Here is a 22,142-nt window from a genome sequence, read left to right as displayed (position 1 = left end):
GCTATTTTGAAATGTCATCCTGATACACGTATTTATATGTATTATATATATATTTATGTATTTATTGTTATAATTTAAAATATTTATATCTATAGATAGATATAGATAGATATATAGATTAGAGTAGATATAGATAGATATAGATAGATACAGATTAGATATAGATATACACACACTCACTGGTCTTTTTCTTTTCAATTGCAATATGTGTGTTATAGAAGTGCTTTCAATATTTTTCATTCAGACTGCTCCAAAACATACCTCAAATTCATGTGTCATGATGGGTAAAAAGGTGAAGATGCAGGAAAACTGAAGAATATAAAGCTGGGCAAAGGCAGTTGTTCCTTTTCAAGTGAGAGCACTGTGTAGTCCTGTGACCATGCCAAAAACTTCCACCAAACTAACACAAGCTGCAGGGGAAATAAAGGAGAGATCAAAGTTTCAGCAACCTCCTCCCTCAGAGTGCTGCCCCTAATCCTAAATCTAGAATAGTTTCATCTTGACTCAATTATAAGACCATGACTTTGGTGAAGAAAGACTTTTAATGGTGATTAAAAAATAATGTTTACTGTTCTGAGAGATACCATGAGTTCTAAAGACTCTATTTAGGAAAGATAGGAGGGAAAAAAGAGAAGCTTAAAGGTGCTAAGTCTGATTTTAACAAAGAGTTTTTCTTCCTGTTCCTTCCAGCAGAACATTTTCTATGATGGCTGTATTTCCATGTCTGCATGCTTTGAGTGTAGCAAATTATCCATGAAACTGCTGTTTTACTGTGAATTAAGAGAAAAGCAGATCTATGACAGTACAGCTGTTAATATATTTTCCTTTGATTGTGATTAGCCCAGACAAATAATGTTTCAAAAAGAGAAGAAATGATCTACCTATAGAAAATGAGATATGTCCTAAATAGAAAGATAACACATCTTCCTAAGTTTATAATCAAGAATACAATTTCCTCCACGTGAATTTTTTTCCTCCACTTATTCAAAAATTATATTCATCCTGTGCCATGAAAAAGCACGTTATCTGTATTGGAGCCACAGAGGCTATCCAGCCTTTTTATCAGGACATTGTCATGCTAAAGGAAGCACTGGGCATTTAATGAAATGTTGTACTTTCTTCCTCAATTTTGTTTTTCTTTCTCTTCTTGTCCTTGTTTATTAGAACAACTAGAAATAATATTAACACACACTGAACCCCAGCCCTCCCCCACCAATACAAGTTATTGGCTACATTTCTTCCTGATTTGTAATTCCACTATATAATGTAACCATAAGGAAAATTCAGCATTTAACAAGTGGTCATCATATTTCCTTTGAGTTTTAGCTGAAGCATTGACATACACAGACACATCATACAACCACACAAAATGCTTAATATTAAAAGTTAGCCATTGCCAAACAGTGCAGTGTTGACCATGAAAATGTAAATTCTGAGTATAAGGAAAAATCATGACTAGTCTTGTTTTATTTTTGGTGACCTACATATTGAAATATATATCAACATTAAATTTTTAAGAAGCCTTTTTTTCTCTTTCTTAACTGCCTAAGGATGACTTAAGCCTTGTGCTGTTGCCTAGTATAAATCTCTTCCAGCTTTTTTCCTTGATTTCCAGCAATGAGTAAGTATCACTTCAGCTTCTGGCTGATCATAACTGATTGGCATCCAGGACAGAAGGGTCTCTCCCAGAGACCACATGAAGATACACTTCAATATAGAGTCACTTCAAAGTCACACTGAGCTTTCTAGCTATGAGCCATCTTCAAATAAAAATTAGATGCTTAGCCTGCTTTCTTCACTGCTCTTGCCTTCCACTTGAGACTGTAGTTCGTGCCCTGACTGCTATGGAGATTTCTGGATGACAGCTACTCATAGTCAATTCTCAGCCCAATGCCAAAGATAGTTCTTGCTCTCCATTCAAGGTATTAAGCTGAAGAAAAAGATCTGAACACAGATGTCCAATTGTAAGCTTCTCCAATTGTAAGGGGTGGGCTCTGGCTCATATTACATAATTTGCAAGATGCAGGTCTTCAGCCATAAATCAAAATGAGCTGAAAAATGAGCTTTATTGTCCGGGAAATATCCAGGCTGCTTTTATTTATTTATTTATTTATATTTTTGAGGAGCAGGTTATCTGGTTTTTTTGGTTATTGTTGTTCTTTTTGGTTTTTTTGGTTTTTTTTTAACAGTGGAAGAACACTAAAGCAGTACTTTGAAAAATGTTACAAGGTATAAATAGCACTGCTGAGAGCAGAACACAGGCTTTGTTGTGTTATCACACAGTAGATCCAACAATATACTACAGATCCATATTGTCAACTGAAATGGAAAAGAAAAACAGTTCAACAAGAATGTTTCTTAGGAAAACTACCCAATTTACTCCTGTGTGTCTCAAGGCCAAAGCATCTTATCTTTGCAAAAATCATTCTTTTGTAGTGAGTAACAGCAATACTTCAAGTGGTTTTCTGTTGTGTGTCATAACAGGCTTTCTATTGATGTTGCCAAAAAAAAAAAAAGCCTGTACCATGACTTTATACTAAAACTTTTTTTTTCTAGAAGAAAAAAAGTTGTATACCAGATATATTATCAATATTAAGTTCATAGAACCTGAGTAAATAAATGTTTTTCATATTAGCAGTAATATTTTTTATTAGCAATAATGTTTTTATTTTTTTATTATAGACTGCCAGGTTGAGCCTTTTATTGCACTCTTGGTTTGTTGGTCGTGGGTTTCTTTTTACTTTTGAGATTAATTTTATCAGATTGAGACCAAAACTTCCCACATCAACAGAAGACAAGTATTCGGCCAATAGTGATCACTTTTTATTGTGCAGTCATTACTTGGTTACTCTAGTTGATGCACAGATATTGGCTCAAGTATCCAAGACCAATTAAAATAGGAACATTGGCAAGAAAACATAATGATACTTCCTTCAGTTTATTAGTTACGGTAAATGGCTTACAACAAACCAAAAAGCCACTAACATATTCTGAGGTGGATGCATTGTTTCTATACTGTGGGTAATTAAGTGTTTTGGTGGGAATTTCTTCGTAGGACTGATACACAATTAGACAAATTTGTTCACATATCATGTTTCATTGAAGTCTGTATGAGTCTTCTATGCTTGGCAATGGGTCCTGATCCTAGATGCTTTTATGCCTGATTAATTGTCAATATTAGGCAGGAGTTTGCTCATTAGCTCCTAGCAGGGCACATCTCAAATTGCAGTAAGCTCCATTTAGAGATGATATGCTAACTGTTAATAAACTGCATGGATTGTGTGTGTGTGAATCTCAGTTAGCTGACTATATACATATACATATATACATATATTATGCATGGATATACATACATACATGTGCATGTGTACATATATATATATATATATACAAGCACACATTAACTCCATGGAAGAATGGAATAAATACAAATTATTCCCCTGTATACAAGTTGTGGCTGGAAGTGCTGCTAACTTATTCAGGACTCCCTAGTGAATAAAAACATACCAACATAAATTTACTGTGTATTATTCATGCTACATTTTAAGTTTTCAATCTGTCATGTCAACTGCTTTAAATCATATCTAAACCAATGTGCTAAACAGACATCACTTTTAAACAAAAGGAAGTAAATTAAAGAACATCTTGCTGTACAACAGACATTTGATTTGTACATTCATTTTCCAAGGACTTCATTTCTTGATCAAGAGAGATAGAAGGTTGACAGAGAAGCAACTGATAATGCAAACTACTTTTTCCAGATCAACTTTACCTCCTAACTAGTAATGCTGCTGTGCCCAAAAAAGCAGGCTCAATGCCAAAATCTGACTGTTCCCAGGTCATAAAGTTCTTCTCATGTATAAAAAGTAAATACACTTTATTAACATATTTGTTTCAGCTTCTAGATTTTTAAACTCTTCCTGTCAGCTGAAGATGAACTTTTTGTGGCAGAATTAAGTAAAAGTCTTTGTCCAACAAGTTCATGGGAATCAACAGGAAGTTACAAAAAGGAATCAGCAAATTTCCCATTGTAAAAGATCATACTGAGCATGAGCACTAAAGAAAGAAACCCTGTAAAACTAAAAAAGAAAAATCAAAACAAACATTATCTGTTTCAGTCTCATGTGTGAAGGAGCAATGATGTGGATGTAGCAGTAAAGGCTATTCTTAAAGTGTAAAACCTTGAACTAAAGTGGTGATCTGAGTATTTTTATTCTTCAATGAGACAATGCTGCCTCCACATTCTCTGATGCTGTAACTACATTTCAGAGGTGACAATGAGATACTTTCATTGGGAGGTCTTCTGTCTTCACAGTACCAACTGTCAGTTGTTACACTGCTCAAACCTGAAAAGAGGTTGTTTGTGTGGTTTTTTCCATACAATTCCACTAAGAACCAAAGATTACCAAGTAGACTCAATAAAATACTTAATCCTCAAGTTAACCAAAAAACACAAGACTACAGAAATATAAATAGTCATGCAGATCTCTCTTGGGAAGTACATGAAAAGATAGAAACAAATATAAGGAAATGACCTTCAAATACTCAGAACAGACACAATTTTGCTTTGATTTATTTTTTACACTATTTGCCAAATATTGTATTCCAGTATCACTAAAATAGGGCATTGACTCACATTCGAGCAACTTCAGTTTTAACTCCCCAAACTATCTTGATAATAGCATGAGTAGTTGCACATTTCAAATCTATAACCAGCCCTCACTTGTTAACACAAGATCAAGCACGACTGGAATACAGATTTATCAAACAGAGGCCACTAGTACGTTACTCAGACATCTCCTAAAGCAAGCAACTGCAGCAGGATTGATTGCTAGGTAGAGCTCATCACATTTGAAAATAATAAGGTACCAGGGTTATCTCTAAAAGTGAAGCAGTTCCCAAAGTGTCATCTTTCAAGATTATTAGGTTTGAGGTAAAACTAATCCTGATTAACATTTCTTAATTCATAACAGCTATTTCTTTGCTTCAGACTTTAACTTCTTGAGTTCTTATGACTGCTGGAATATATTTGTATGCAATGCAAAAATATGGGGTTTGAGTTTTGATTTTACAGTCAAAATCCTTTCTGCTCATCTTCAAAGAATAAAAGGTGGCATTTTGGTGACAACCAGAGAAAGCATGCCTTGATAGGAAACTCACAAGACTTCAGTGGTCTTTCCCTGTGTTCCTCCCATCCTTCCGTACTAAAAACTGATGAATCAAGGTACAGCTTTGGTACAAATAGAGAAAGAGATTAAGTCACATCTTTTGAGGAGCAAACTAGAGAGTGGTGAAAGTCTCATAAATTAAAATCTTTATAGACTATGAAGAAGCTGGAATCTAAGAGATTGCTAAAACCTCATTTGAGGTTTAATCTAAGGATTAATCTAAAACTGTGACTAATGTACTTTGGTGACTTAATGTTCCACCAGTTATGTTAAAGCATATGCTAAAATTTACATGATCAAGAATATGTCTAAATACTGCACTGTTAGGAGCTGGTCTCTGCTGAGAAAGCATGTGTGGAGGAAGTGGGCTAATTATGGAAAAACACGTCCTTCTTCAGTGGGATTAATTCTGGAAACAATGAACTCTTTTCCTTCATAATATCAAAAGGGAATTCTGTGTTCAAACACAGTGTGAGGACTTAGCTTGTAAAGCATGGATACCTCTTTACCCAGGTTAGTGTTAAAAGTCACAAGAAGACTGTATTTTTGATAACTAAAATAACCTGAAACCCTACAACTTCAATACCCTAAAGCCCTACAACCTCTCTAACCCACAACTTTAGAGGAGGTTTACAGGAAACACTTCAGAGGACATTATATTTTCACAGAAGTGTTGGATACTTTTTAAAATCAGGCAAATTTAAGGAGTTTCAAATGAGATACTAAAATATATCTCTTTTTTTTTCAGCAGACTGTTGTCAGTAAATTTTTATTTCCTGAACTTTTCATAAACCTTATTTTGGGATCTTCCTTGCTGTCATTAAAACATTTTTTTTTCAGTTTGTCACAGTGAGAATAATGTACAGTAATCTCTTTTAAAGATAGAGATTACATTTTAGTTGGTTCTTACCTTAGCTCACTGAAAATGTTGCTGATTTGCTGTTGTATATAGATAACTGCAACAACTTTGACTAATAGAAGCAAAATAGCAGATAGCCTTCATCCATTACAAATAGATTGTACCTTTTAATTTACTTAGCAGAGCAACTGAGAAAATAACTTTTCCCATTTCCATATGGAGAATCCTTCCTCTTCATAATACCTGGCACACTTTAACACTCCAGGATTCACTACAAAGCAGGATATGTCTCTGCATTAAACCATCTCCAGCAATCTGCAAAGTAAATTATTTATCATGCTTAGCCCTTTTTCAGAACAAAAGCTTTTATGAAGACATATCTGCACTCATTTTCCTAGTTCTAGGGATGTAAAACTAGATCATGTCTGTCATTATTGTCATGACATGATGGTCATTATAACACAAGAAGAAAGAAATATTCTCACAAATTCCTGAGGCAAAGAATAAAGTCTTGAGCAAGAGAAAGACAAAACATTAACCCTAAACCTGAGGCTGTTTCAAAATGCCTTTGGAGAAAAGAAGGGTAAGTTCAAAAGAAGGATGAGTTTTCTCCATCTTGGCTGGTGGTACAATAAGCCTAAGTGCAACTCTTTGCATGATCAGCACTGAAGGATGCTTAAAAAAATAGATGTGGCAAGGGTCAAGACTAGCTGGGTCTTTCATCTTCAGCCCTGATCTTCTACATTGATTTGCCAACTTGAAATACCTACTGCAGGATAATGACCAGTCCCCTAAAGGCACAAAGATGTCAAGGTTGCTGCTCCTTGCCTAGCTCTTAAAAAAAAAAAAAAAAAAAAAAAAAAAAAAAGAAAAAAAAAGGATTTTGTATCACATGTCTTGTTGACAGCCAACACGGTATTTGGATTATGAGCACATCAGTGAGTTTTGCCTTAAGAAATATGGAAGATAAATATGTAACCATTGAGCACTATAGTATATAGCACTGTGCTTTCCAACTGAGTGAAGCATTAGATATTGAGCGCTAGATGAAACAAGCTGATGTTTGGTGCTAAACATCGGCAGCTGGCCACTAACTGCAGTGCAGGCTCCAATACAACCAGATGTACGTACTCAGCTAGCATGAAAGATTCTGAACAGGAAAACTTTCACATTTAAAATGAATTAAAAGGAACCTGGGAAGAGAGAAAGAAAGAAAGGAAGAAAGAAACAAACAAAAAAGCCAAACAAAGATAAAATGAGAAAAACGGATCCAGCAAGCATGAATTTGTTTCTCCACCCAACCAATTACACCTTTTCAGTTGTAATTCAAGACTGGGAGAAGAGGTGAGTGTTCCTCCTGATAGGAATGTTTGCTGGCTGCATAAAAGACTGGAGGGTCCTGATGCAAGATCACTGTTGATTAATGCCTTTGCCTGAAGAAGTGCATTTTGATTGCTGAATAATCTCAGTGAATTTTGTTTTCAGAATGCCCAAGCACAGTAAAGAAACCTGGCCACCTCCATGTCTACTAAAATTTAAGTAACCTCTACTGGGTATTTTAATACCAGTCTTTTCTGTCCACCTAAGTGAACATGAAGAATTATTCGCTACTAATAAATGTCTAAGAAGAAAATTTTTCCCAAACTACAAGAAACTGGAAGAAATAACCAGGGAAAAACTGTGAAAGTGTAATAGTTGATTCTGTGATTTGGCTTATAAAAATACTCAGACACATACTACAGTCCATGCTCAGGACTTTAAGATAATGTAATTCACGTTGAGAGGAATCCACTCAGGATCATTTTAGAAAAAAACTTAGTTGTTTGGAAATTAAAGATGGGTGACTATTGCACATGGGGTTTGTCTTTTTTTTTTTTTTTTTAATTATTTTTTAATTATTCTTTTTTAGTTTTATTTTTTCCATCCAGGCATCATTCTGTTAGCTTCAAAATTTATCATAATCAATGAGCAAAAAAAATTTTTCTAAAAAAAAATGGTTACATCGAGAAAGCTCAGGCAGGAACTGATTTAAATTATGCTGGCCAAAAAGTGAAAAAACGCACTCCTATTGTAGCTGGAAATTCAATTCAAAATCATAGTAATAATTTCCCTGTAAGAGGGGAGGGAATTTAGCCTAACCCACATAGGGAAAAAAGCTCTTATAGTGGTTTAAATAAAATGTCACCTACAACATCATTAGAAGCAGAGTTGTCAACATTTTCAGGATTTATTAACTTTAACATGGCAATAGCTGCTCTTTCAAAGATAGGTTGCACAGCCAAGATACCCACGGAACTTTTTGGCTCCAGAGGTTTCCAAAATTCATCTACTTACTTTGATTCTCAAGTAGTTTTTGCCTTTCCATTTCTCTGGTCAGAGATACAAGTGGGCAGGACAATTCTACACTGTTTCCTTCTGGGGTATTATGTCTGGAATGCCTCTATTTCTGGGCAGGAGGTTAATGAGTGAGAAAAAAAGAAAGATGGAACTAATTTATAGTGATAACTGAAAAGGGAACATCTTTTCAAAATCCAAACTCCATCTAAAATACTTAGGGATTTTAATTTCTTTTATATTTTTATCAGTGTTACCAGCTGTACTTTTGCACTATAAAGATATTTTTAAGCTACAGCAGATAAAATTGTAAGATAAATACTAAAATTAAATCAGGGCAGACCTGGAAATCTCCTAAAAAGTCAATTGTTAAGAACCTTCCTTGTAGTATTGACAAGCAAACTGTTCTCAGTAAGTTTGCCAAACTGCTCGTAGGCTTTCATTCATGTAACCAGAGCCTTTTCCCTGTTTAAATTGCAAAGTACAGAGGCATATTCAGGTATATTTCATCATCTTTTCCACATTCCTTACTTCATGCTTTTGTAGCTCAAATACAGTGAGTGAGGGCCCAATGGGTCTATTAGTTGTGAAAGCAAACTTCCAAATTCCAGTAAAGACACTGAAGCTGCGCAAAATTTAATGTAATAGAAATTTTGACTGGATCCTTATGGACTCCAAGCATATTATGTATGTACAACTCCTTTGACCTCTCTAGAGTTTCTTCAGTTTTACCCTTGTTGGAGCTGAAGTAGAATAAAGCTTTTAACTTTTTTCTTTTTTTCTTTTCCTCTCTAATTACTTCTGCTTTTATGACTAATTTGACAAGAGAGTACTTCCTAAAAAATAATTCTTCTTTGCATGTCTTTTCAATTCTTCAATTGCACAGAATATAATCTTTTCTGAAAAGTTTACATACTTGCACTGGATCTGCTAGAATGGTCTCATCAGATCTGCATAGAAAACATTTCTATGAGCGCAAAGGTATTCTCAGTTTCTTTCCTTCTCTCCAAAGCTACCATGGGAAGCTGAATGTACTTAATGTTTTATTTTTAAAGTGTAAAATCAGGAGAGAAGCAATCAAAGTAAGCCATGGAAGTCACTCTGCCATTTAGAAGAAAATAGAGAGGAATAAACTTTACCTCATGATCTCCCCTCTGTTTTAATCTTATATATCTAGAGATAGAAACAGTATCTATTCATCTTAAGAATCTTCTGATGCCAAATAAATATAGCAAAATCTCAAATATCTGTAGCAGTGAGAATAATCTGGGATGTAAATTCCAGTGACTGATTTGCATTCAATAGATTTCTTTACCATTTGCTTCTCGGATTTCATTTATTCTCTTTTGCGCAACTTTTACCACCTGAAGCTTTCTTAGAGTCACTTGAGGTGAACCAGGCCATTAGCAAACACTCCTACTCAGGGGATAGTGCAGTATTTCCTTGGGGACACCACTGAGAGGACCCTGGCTCTGGGAGTCACATCACATACTGGCTTGGGCCCTCACCTCTCTCTGCACTGGGCTCAGTCAGCAGAGATGATTGGGGCACAGACTGTTGTTTTCCCATGGCTTTTCCCCTGTGTAGCCCAGACATAAAGGGAACTGTAGGGAGGCTGCTGCCCCAGCTGCAGAAGTTGCAGTTGAACAAGCACTCACAAGTTACACAGTCACTTAATCATGCTGACTAGTGGAAGGGTCAGACAATAGTCTGACCTTTCAGATGCAGCTATCAAAAGAAGGAGGTCAAAACCATCCATTTTCCAGAAACAGTGGTAGAAGTATACAAAAGGTGTTAAGCTGCACATGCAGTGGACTGTATCCTTAAATTCTTCCAACATACAGATCACATGTTAACAGTGGCAATGTCCCCCCTCAGTCCCACCTACATCAAATCCCACAAGCAGACTAACGTTTTTCATGAAGAATGTTATTTCCAGAATATGGTTAATAAAATTATTTTATGAATTATCATCTTCTTCCTTGGATAAGCAAGTCTAAGTGAGCAAACCTATATGCCAGAAGACCATTGGGGTTCCAGAAACAGAAGAACTTTGTGAATGATCATGGACCACAGAGCAGTGTGGCAAGTTCTATTTGGGGATCTTGTGAGATGACAGGCAATCAGCACTTTATTGTACTTCAAGCCAGTCAGCACTGGTTCCTCTCCTCCACCCTTACCTAACAGAGATGAGCAATAACCAGATATTACTCGTGCCATAGAGATGGCATAGAGCAGCTGCTTGAAGACTGAAACAGTGTGGTGGCTTCATTGCATGTCAGACAGACTTCTTGGCTCTGCACTCCAGCTGGGTGCCAGGGAGAACTTAACCTCCAAAGACCAAAGAACTGGCTTTTCAAAATCATGATTCATTCACACTAACTAGGAAAAGTAGGACACAACACATGCTCCTATTTTAAAGGACTGCAGTGCCAAGGCATAGTGATCTGTGACCTTTCTCAATTTGTAAATTAACTATTGGTTTTAGTTTTTCTTGAGGTTCCCTTAGGTCATGCAGTGGTGCAAGAATCTAGCCTGAAGAATAAGATTTTAATGGTAGTAGCAAGCAGATGTAGATAATGAAACTCCGTGACAGGGCTACTATTTTCAGAACTGGCTTCTGAAAACATTTTTTTAATTTCAAAGACATACATAAATATATATACACACATGCACAGACGGAGAAAGCAAGCTGTCCAAACTTTAATGAAATTTGGCTATTTCTCTCCAGGCTAAAGAAGGAAAAGATTTCTTTTTCTTTGTATTTAGATATTCGTCTGAGCCTCAGAGAGAGACTGGATAATCAGGAGTTTCATGAAGTTTGTGGTCCCAACTTCCTTAAAAACATTCAAGCAGCCTACTAAAGTCATTGCACTTTCTGAATCTGTTTTTTATTTTGAAAGATCGGGAACACGGGAACACGGGTGTTTTTGAATGAAACTCCTTTTTCCCCTGTGAAGGGAGTTTCCCTGAATGTCTTTTAATGTTGTGTGATTAGGGACAGAGATGCTCTACAGAGATAACACATGTTACATGACAGGAGAGAGGGTGACATTAAGCTGCCTAATTTTCTCCATATCAAATAAACATGATTATTGTATGAAATTGATCTTAGGACACTTTCAGTGATTGATCAGTATGACTTTTTAGGATTTCAAATGAGTCTGCTCTGATCACACAATAATGATTTATTTTTAAATCTAAGTTCTTTCCCAGTTGCTTTCTCATTTGTCTGTCACTGTTCAAACATCTTATTTGAAGAGCTAAGGGATGATAGCTCATCACATAGGTAGTCTTGTGTGTATTTGCTTTTTTATAGATTATTTTATTGTGTACCTCACCTACTTTCTGGCAAACTTTGCTACAGTTCACACAGTGCTAACCACAGATTTCTGCAAAAACATTTATGATCCTTTTTCACACAATTTGATAAGTATTAATTTCATGCCCCTTTTTAGAATTAAATAATGTTACTCTTGCATATAATTTTTAATTTAGAATTTATCTTATGCATATATGCAAATGTTTTGTGAGCTTGAGACCAAATTCTATCCTTATCTGTAAAAATGAGAAAATGTTGAAGAAAACAAAATAGTTCTTACTGACAAAGAATTTCTGAAATAAACTCCAGCTTTGTGTATTGATTTCTAGTTGTGAACAATAGTAAGAGTAAGATAATTCAGCCTTTACAACCAGTACAGAAAGCTGAATCTGTCTCATTTTCTGCATTAGGCAATACATGAAACCCACCTGGGGATCCTGGGAAAGCCCATTCAACACTCATTTTCAGCTTTGTTTTGTTTTTCTCCTCCCACTTCCCAGCCTACATGAACTCTGAAGGACATACAATCCTTCTTGTTTTCCCACCTGTAACGAAGTACACTGGAGCAAAAGCTCTACTAGAAGAACTCAGTTACAAATGCTCTCTTAACCCATTACAGCTGCACCAGACATGTAAATTGGCTGCATACACCTGTGTTCTTTCACTTTAAACACACTCTACCTTTAGAGGTTAGTCTTTAAGCTATCTTCTGTTGCCATAGGCACTCCAGGTTGAACAGATCTAGCTAAACACAAACAAGACAAAAATAAAACGTGTGAACCTGTGCCTTGAGAAAGAGACACCCTGCCTTTTCCAAGGATTCCACAGAAAGAGCATTTTTGACAATATTTATATATGCTGGGTTTTCAACTCTACCTTGGACCTCCAGCGTACAACGATTCTACACATACACACCCACACTGTACACACATTGACATATGGTATTTACAGTACACCTTCCATATTATCATATAACTTTCTTATTTCCCACTATGAAACACAGAGAAAATTTATGCTGTGTTGCATACAGTATGCTGTGTTCAAGTGAACTTTACTACATACAAAGTTTCAAGAGCAGGTCTGTGCGAATCATTAACTTTTCAAAAGGCACCACTTCCCTTCTGTTACTAATGACATGCGTAACAGTTTAATGTAATGCTACTTTTAATTATCAGAGCCCTTTCTTTTAAATATCAAATTTCCCTCTCTAAATTGTCCTGAGTTCTCTTTACAGTCTCATCTGTCACTGTAAATGTCATCACTTTATTCCTCCTTCGGATGCAGTGACAGGCCCACTCTTATCCCCAGCTTTATCTCTTTTTCCATCCTTTATTGTACTACAAAGATCCCTCTTTCATAGTTTACAGCTGTATCCGCTTTCCACACGTGGCAAATGATTGCCTTGGTAAAGGTATTTTCTGTTTCAATCTTGCATTTTCCCAAGGGAGAACAAAAGGGACAAGCTTTCTGGAGTTGGTTTCACTGAGAAAATTGTTTAGAATTGCCTCATTCCTCAACAGATTATCGAATGCATACAATCCCAGCTTAAGTGCTATTGTACAGCACAATTTGTCCATTATGCTTTGTCCCTTCCCTTTATAAAACCCCCTCACCAATTAAAGTAATACAGCCTTCCAATACCTGCTCCCAATTAAATCTGAGCTGTATTACCTGCCTTGATGCAGCTGGTCACAGATTCCTACCACTTACTAGCATTCATTAGCCCTATTCATTATACGGGGGCTGGTGGCAGGAATTCAAGCTACCGGCTTTATTCAGGGGCCATCAAAATTATCAGCTTTCAGCACAAGGCCCCAGTAAGAACAGGATTAACTGAAGGGAGAGGGAATTCATACAGTAGCAAAATGTCATTGTTTCTACTTTGCTCATGTCTCTTCTAGATCAGTGCATCAGGAGCATCCACTAGGTGTACAAAAGACAGCTGGACACAATTGGAAGAAAACCTTTTCCTCATTTACTTTCAGCATAGCTCCTAGTTTTGTTTTCTTGTGCCTCTTGCCCCCCAGCCTCCTTGCTCCGAAGGTAGCCTGTTGTCTGATCTGGAGCCTACTCACAGATGTGATCATTAACCACTTAAGCTCTGCTGCTGACTGGCTCAGTACAGTTTAAAGACAGTGTTTCACTTACTGAGATGAAAAAAGCCTAATTTTTCTGGCAAGATGAAAAAAATCACCAAACTGCTGAGGTCTGGCTGCCCAGCACAAAGGGGCTTTCCCAGGCACATGGTGCTGTGCTGGGTGATAGCGTGCAGCATGGCCAGTTGTGTGGCAGGAAAAAGTCATCTGCCGTTCTTAAGCGGCTTAAGTGTCAATGCCCATTCTGTAATTAGAACTTCCAGAATTTACTGGATGGTGGTGATAGTAAGACAAGCAGCCACACCATAAGCTTTGGGGCTGTCACAAGAAAAAGAATAGGAGGTGAGAGCGGGGGTCTTTACTCTTGTCCTGGTCCTTGGAGGTGGCACGAAGGTGTTGCGCTTCAGCTGTGCCCACCCCAAAGAAGATCGTGGTCATGATGTGGCCTGCTGCTGGCCCATCTAAGGATGGTGCAAGCAGAGAGATTAAAAAGAGAAGAGACACAATAATATTACTTGTGAATGTAGTGAAGCTTGAAAAACTCAATCTAGCCAATTTTTGGACCAATTTTTAAACTAATTCTTTACTGCAAACACTCATCTCTTATCAAGGATCAGCAACATATGCACATCCATAGCATTTTTTAAGGTGGTGCAGGCTGTATATTGCTGTTTTCCTCTCAATTAACTTCTAGGCAATTTTCCCAGCTAAATACATAACATCTCTGGCAACATGCCAACCAAAACCTTAAGACCCAACACTAAATTCTGTACTTATACAGCCAGCTTAGATTTTCATGCGGTGAACTGGAAGAATGCCAGAAGCTCCCACCATAAACCTAGCAGTAGGAACACTATATATATTTTTTTATCAAGAAACTCTACTTTACTTTTCTAAGACCACTTGAAAACTGCACCATTTTAATGTTCCTTTAGCACAAAATAAAAGAAAGATTTAACCTGCTATTAAATTAACCCAATTAGCCATTTATTTCATGTAACCTTACACTTTTGATGGCATTAAATCAAACACACCAATATGTGGATTTTTTTTTTTTTTGTAAGTTATGGTAATTACACACTGCCTGCTAGACAATAAATTTCTCGCTAGCCTTTTGACCTGTTCTTTCTCTGTGGAAGAAGATTATTAGAACAGAAGCATTTCAAGACCCCTCCTCATATGCCTTGTATAACTGTATTGGAACAAGATGGAATACTCACGCACCTTAAGGGGAAAAAAACCAAAACAAACACAAAAAACCCACAACAAACCAGAGAAAAACAGGGGATAAAAAAAGGGAAAAGTAAGAAGAAAAAATGAGAGAGGAAAAAAAAAAGAAGACTCAAATATTTACAGAGGGCTGGCTTCCAGGCATGTGAAACTGAAGTGCTGCTGAGAGTAGATTTTATTTTTTGTCCCTGTCATTTGACTCAGATAATTTACTAGAGGCCACTGTCAGGTGGATGCTACACTTTTTTCCACTATCAATTTTTTTGGGGAGTGGGGAGAAAGAGAACCCATTTCAAGTAAAACCTAACAATAATCCAGAATCAGGTTGCCCAAATCTGTCTTTGTCACATCCACAAACAGAGAAGCCAAACATCCTTGTGTGGCAGACCTGCACCACAAACGCCACCAAGGCGGGGTGGTGTTCCCCGACACTCCAGCCCTCCTTTGCCCTCCAGGCAATGTCTTTTCTGGCCAAGTTGCCTTTGCTGCGACCCTGTGCTTGCCAGTAGGCTCCTTCATTTGTTGGTGCCATTTTGTTTCATTTTCAGTCTGGCACTGAAGCAAATATATTCCAGAGCAGATAAGACACTGCAGCTGCCTCCAGCGTGTTTCAGGGTCCTGCTGGCAACACCCTGCACGATGTGTGTTCACTGCCTTGTGAGAGGGATCAGGGGCAGCTCCTCCACGATGCAGCAGCATTCCCCACTGCACACTGTGCCCGTGTGCAGCTCTGGCAGGAAACTGTCAGCAGCATATTGGGTATCCTCACAAAACAGAGAGAGTGCCCTCATTGGTCCTGTTTAGATATCTTCCATGGGGCTTACTTTCAAAGATGGCTCTGACTTCTGACCCTGCTGCAGATGGCATAACTGTTGCCTTGGCAGACTGCCACTCACATCCGATTTCCAGTCCCATGTTCTTTTTCCTTTACAACATGGGTAACCCTGCTCCCTGCTTTTAATTTTTTTTTTCCCTCTTCTAGTTCCCTGGCAGTCACAGCTCTCTGGCTCCAGAAGCTTGTTAGGTATTTCTCACTAAAGATTTTATTCTTCCTTCCATGAAGTTCACACATGATGACAAAACTAATGAATGACTCTAAGAAGCATCATGATATTCTAACTAAAGGCAGCCAAAAGAATGGCTGAAGTGTCTTTTCTTCTTTTTCTTTTTTTTTTCTTTTCCTGTCAGTTTTTTAATTTCTCAATTAGCTTTACTTGCAACCCTAGTAAGCATTAGCAATCTTTTGAATCTTACGTGGGTTTTTAAATATGAAGAGCTTTGTTATCTTCACAGACTTTTAAAGATAGATTGATAAACTGTAAATAGTACAGATTTGATATGGCAGCTTGAATTGATATATGTAGAAGACTTTCTGAAATAAATTACTTCCAATCCTTTATCTGTTATTAACTCTTCAGGAATCACAGAGTATCCAAATATGTGAAATATGAACAGTTCATCTGAAAATACATAGCTATTACTGTTTAATTCAAATTTAGTACTGAAGAAGTTCAATTCTTTTAATTTTGCTACTTCTCTTTCATGAAACTTTTACACCTCAGTTCTTTACTTCACCTTCAAAAAATTCTTGCCTCTCTATAACTTGCCCTCTGTGGTTCTGGACTTACATCTCTTTATATTCAAAGGTAATTTAAAATTTTAACTTATGTAATACCTATAATCACATATTTTGTTGTAGAATTGCACTGGGCTCTCCATTAATACCCTCAGTTTTGGACTACCAAGAGCCAGGCCAGAATTCCAGTTTGCTGGTTTCATTCTAAAGAGGGCTGAAGTAGGGAGGGAAGGGAATGAGTCCCAAGTTACCACACCTTTGGATGATGGAGGAATTAATGGAAAGCCTTGGAGAAATGTGTTGTAAAGCCTGATCCATGAATCTGAACGCAAATGGGGACATGTATTTGCACATGTGTTTTGTATATCTGAGATGAACTGTTACAGACCATACTGTTCCCACCTTTCTTGAAATTTTCATTTAATCCTGTAAAAATAAGGCTTGGACTATTCAAGAAAAGATAGTTCTTGAGAGAAGAACAGAATTTCCTCAAAGGAAAATGAAAAACTTAGTTGTGAGTTGACCTTGTCCCCAGTTTCTATTACCTGGAATGTTTGATGCTGTCGTGTGGGCTGATTCTCTGGCAGCTAATGGTTCCCAAGTAATTCAAAACATTCCCATCTTTTAGCTAAACAGATTTCTAAGTTTAGCCTGAGCCAACTGCTCTGCCTCTCTTGGATGATGTTTTCCATACATTGGGTTTTTCTAGTGAGGATGAAGGCAATACCAAATACATGTGTGTCATCTTCATCTTTACAGCACATAGATCTGTGCTGTTATTACTTCTTTTTAGATTACTCCCAGACAGGCAAAGCAAAGAATAAATTAGCAAGAACTTCCCATTTCTCGACCCTATTTATTTACAGTTTGTGGGTTACTTATGCACAGTGGGGAAAAAAATAAAATAAAACCCTAAAAAAAGAGAATTAAGAAAACACACTTTCAGGATGCATCTTTTCAAGAAGCTTCTTCCACTTATCTGCATTGTCTAGGTTGCTCACTGTGGTAAAACTGAAACACCTTTTTCAACCTTTCTGAATAATAACCTCAGCCACTGTAGCCCTGCCACTCTTTGGTTTTGAATTTTCTGCCTTACCTAGAGCAAGTCTTTCCTTACATTTATAGGTACACAGTAGCTTCTTCTAACATTTGTACTGCCTCCTGTCTGGAATGTATTTTATCTCCAAAGTAATTAGATTTTCAGAGATTTGTAGGGTCATGGCTGGTTTTCTCACATGCTTTTGTTGCCCACTGGAGGTGGTCCTGTTTGCAGATTGTGACCCACTGGGATCTGTGGCATCAGCCAAACAAACTTGCTGTCCGTGTTTCATACAACCCATTTAGTTGTGTGTTCTGCTACCATGCCGCAAATTATTGGAGCTTCACTTTGATATACCAGATATTTCTGTGTAACATTGCAGTGATGTGCAGATACTGTCTTCACCTTGAATATTGTGTGCAGTTTTGGACACCATAATATAAGATATTCAGCTATTAGAGAGCATCCAAAGGAGGACAGTGAGATGGTAAAGGCCTTGAGGAGAATAAGGAGTGGTTGAGGGAGGTCACTTGGTCTGTTCAGTCAGGAGAAGAGGAGACTGAGGGGAGTCCTCATCCCAGTCTACAACCATCTTGTGAGAGGAAGAGGAGATGCAGGCACTGATCTCTTCTCTGTGGTGACCAAGGACAGGACCTGAGTGAAAGGTCTGAAGTTGTGTCAGGAGAGGTTTAGGTTGGATATTAGAAAGAGGTTCTTCATCCAGAGGGTGGTTGGGCACTGGAACATGCTCCCCAGGGAATTGGTCACAGCACCAAGCCTGATAAAGTTCAAGAAGCATTTGGAAAATGCCCCCAGACACATAGTGTGACACTTGGGGATGGTCCCATGCAGGGCTAAGATCTGGGCATGATGATCCTTGTGGGTCCCTTCTGACTCAGCATATTCTGTGATTCTGTTCTTCTTTTTATCCAGAACAGTGTCTGTGCTTAGCAATTGCACATGGGAAGAGATTACTCTGCAGGTAGCACTGATACCTGCAGATTTCTGCTCCTCAGTCTGTGCTCAGATGAAGCAAGTTTCCACAGGTATAATTAGATGCTTTAAAAAGCTGAAGTAAATATTTTGACTGTCCTCATTTTTCTTGGCTTATTTCTTCTTGGTTACTTGTACACTTTTTGCTGTTATGCTTTGGACTGTGGATTTTCTTTAGACAGTGAGAAAAACAAGTTGCCATGATTCTCTGTGAAAATAGAGGGTTTTTTGTAGCACTACTCTGTCAACTTTCAATTTTTATTTAATATAGTCAGTGTCGAAAAAAAAAAAAGGCAAAGTTATTATACCTGTAATAGACACACCAACCTTAGTATGTCTTATGAATTCTTCTTTACTTACTTTAAGGTTTTTGTTTCTAACTAAGTTGCTTGAAATCTGTAATTTATCCAAGCCATTTTGAAGTACATACTTTCTTTCTGTGAAACCACATGAAAAAAAGAAAGAAGAGGTGTACGTCAGGATTTCCTGTTATGACTTACGTTTATGCATCTCTCTGTTAAGATCATGTACAAAAATCGTGATGGTGCAGAAGTTGGAGCCTTGTCCTGAATGCTGTCTAAGATTTTGTAAAATTCTACAGGTCTTGCTGTTCTACTGTGTACATAGATGAGACTTGATGAAATTTCCAACTTTCAATGACAATGAGAAACTTTTTTTTTTCATTAAACAATAATTAAGTCTGTATTGCACCAATAGTCTCCACCTGTACAAACAAAATTGGCCCAGCTGGGTCAGACCAATGGTCTATTTCCCATCTTCAACAGTGCACAACAGGAGACACCTAGAAAACAACATAAGAACGGAGAAACAGACTGTGATACTTCCCAGCTTCCAGCACTGGGACTTCTTGAGCCATGCATAGCAGCTTTGGGCTTAGTAGACCTTGATAGATTTGTCTTCCAAGAGTAGGAACCAATCTAAACATTTCACACTGCTAACATCCTATGGCAAAAATTCAGTAATTTAACTATGCCTGCATTTACATCTCTGAGAGTCCTGACTGCAAATGACCTTTTCATGTAATTCCTTAACACTGTATGCATTAAAAACATGTTATATGAATTTTCTGCATTTTTAACTTGTATTTCATGTATCTTTTTATTTGATAAAACATCATCTTCAGAAAGGAATGTTGAAAATACCTGAATTCCTGAACTGTTTTCAAGATTCACCAATAACAGTAAATAAATTTTCTTTGTGGAATCCAAGGTGGGTTAGTTGTGGGTTTGATTTTGTTTTAGTTTTGCAAGGATTGATGTGTGTTCTGACTTTCTCATTTTTTTACAGGATTTGCTAAGATATGCTACTCCATTATATTCTTCCTCTACTAGAAGATTATGAGCTTCATGATGTGCTCTCTTTCTCTCCATACTTTTGAAGACATTGTCACATACAGAATGTTTTACATGGGCATAGCAGTCTTGAATCTGCAACACTCTTATAGATACTACATGACTTTTTCAAAAAAATCCTTTCTGATTTTTCTCCAAGGCACAATGCCTTTCTGTAAATCTAGTATCAAGTCTCAGTATTGGTTTGCTGACAGAATTTACCTTTTGGTCTTTTTTATTTTCTTTGCATTTAACATTTCATTCACCCATTGGCTATAACCCATCCTGCCATTCCTATGGATGCAGACAATATTTCTGCTAAGCGAAGAGGTTGATATTTCCTATAGTTTTTGTTCTGCAATGTCACTCATTCAGTCACAGTGTCAGCTGTAAATGTTAGTATTGCTTCTTCCAGAAACTTTTTCCAGGAAGGTACTAGTTACCCAAACCATAGAACCAAGGCATTTAAGCTTGCTTCATCATTTTCTTTCTCCTTATTCTGTTTTGTAACCAAACAGTATCATTGTTGCTAAAACTCTCTCCTTGTAGGTGTTCTCCAACTGTATTACTCCCACTGCTTTACTGTTTGCCTATGTGATGTACTCAAACATAATGTCTAGTGTAATTATCTTCCTCAGGCATGGGCGTTTCTTTTCCTTTGCATGGTGCAATCCACTGCTATTGCAAATGCACATCGATGGATTTCTGTCAATCTTTTCAATAGAAATACTGCACAAAAAGGGGTGTTCTGTCCTCATTATGAATTCCATTTTTTTAAACTTTTTTTTTAAGTTTTTTTTTTACGTAGGAAAATGTTTCACCATTTGTTTCTCAAGGCAAACAATATCAAATAGGTTAAACAACCTGTTTGGATTTTCCCCCTCTGCTTATGTGAACTTACAACCAACAACCCATGCACTGTAGATACTGCTGCCACTTTGCATGGTACATAATAGCAAATGAATAGCTATTTAGATTTTCAGATTACTTATTAGGAAGATATGATAAAGATATAATCTCATTTAATTCTTTCTATCCTTAGTCCTATCTTCCGATTAGTTTCAGTAAGCCACGCTTTATTGCTAACACTATGATTTTTTTTTTTTTTGTATAATACTCTCATAAATGTGTAACAGCTAGAGAAGGGCATGCTAAAAAAATTTCAGTACAAAAATTTGGAGTGCACATTCCATCTCAGTAGATCAGCTGAATTCAGCACCACGGGGAGGGGAGAAAGTGAGATTGAATAAAGAAGAGTCCTAGTGTCACCTTTTGCATCTCTTATCAAAGATATCATTGGTTAAGAAAACACTGCATTAACACTGTCCAGGACTCGTAATTTATTCAAGTGGTTTCACACAGGAGACAGGATGTCTCCACACATAACAGATTAGATGGTGAGGAGAAAATACTTTCTGGAACCCAATCCAGAAGAAAAGGTGGATCTAGACCACTGTGTCCCTCTGGGGGGGGGCATTTTTGAATACAGGTATATGAAAATACATGTATGTCATATGTGTATATATATACACATACATTCATGTTTCATATTTGTGAATATACATACACAGAGGCAACATGGGTGAACTTCTACAAAATTTCATCACTAGATATCAGACAAATATTATTTAGGATATTAGGATACTATTTCATAGATGGTTGGAAGAAACATGACCTTTCATTGTGCAAGAACTTCCATTACTTTCCAAAGGAGCTATACAGTGTAACTAGTTTGATATATACATGCAGTCATTTAGATTCACAAATTTTCTACAACTTTGACTCACACTTCCTCTCTGCTATTCTCCATTTTGAAAATTAATGTGTTTTGTTACAGAATTAGCTCAAACATGTGGGATCATTTTTCTCTCATGACACAGCTCATCATGATGAGTTTCAGATATGTTATCCTGTGACAAGGTATAAAACAAGGATGGGCTTTATTTAGGCATTTTGTGTACAATTTTTGCTTTTTATTTTTTAATTTTCCATTTCTATTTAGACCTTTAATTAAACATAGTTACAAGACAGTAATGTTGCTACTGTTATTTATACAGAGCTGGAATTCTTCAGTCACTGCAACAAAATCTGTCCCATATAACTTTTCTCTGCTGTCTAGCCAGGAGTTTTTAGAAACTCATTATTTGCCATCATCCCTTACCCACAAGGTTTT

The 22,142-nt window shown here is 37.0% G+C and overlaps 1 long non-coding RNA gene across 1 annotated transcript in view; it reads right to left on the bottom strand.

The window, feature by feature from the left end:
- Positions 1 to 261: 261 nt before the first annotated feature.
- Positions 262 to 22,142, bottom strand: part of LOC126649781 (uncharacterized) — a 50,640-nt gene continuing 28,759 nt past the window's right edge. The window contains exon 3 of the long non-coding RNA XR_007631170.1: positions 262 to 410. This is a non-coding gene — a long non-coding RNA (uncharacterized LOC126649781). The remainder of the gene's footprint in view (positions 411 to 22,142) is intronic.

Source organism: Myiozetetes cayanensis, unplaced genomic scaffold (assembly GCF_022539395.1).
Source record: "Myiozetetes cayanensis isolate MyiCay16 unplaced genomic scaffold, myiCay2020 scf5-8, whole genome shotgun sequence".
Taxonomy (NCBI): domain Eukaryota; kingdom Metazoa; phylum Chordata; class Aves; order Passeriformes; family Tyrannidae; genus Myiozetetes; species Myiozetetes cayanensis.
Note: the sequence above shows the minus strand (reverse complement) of the source record. Positions and strands in the feature narration are given on the sequence as shown.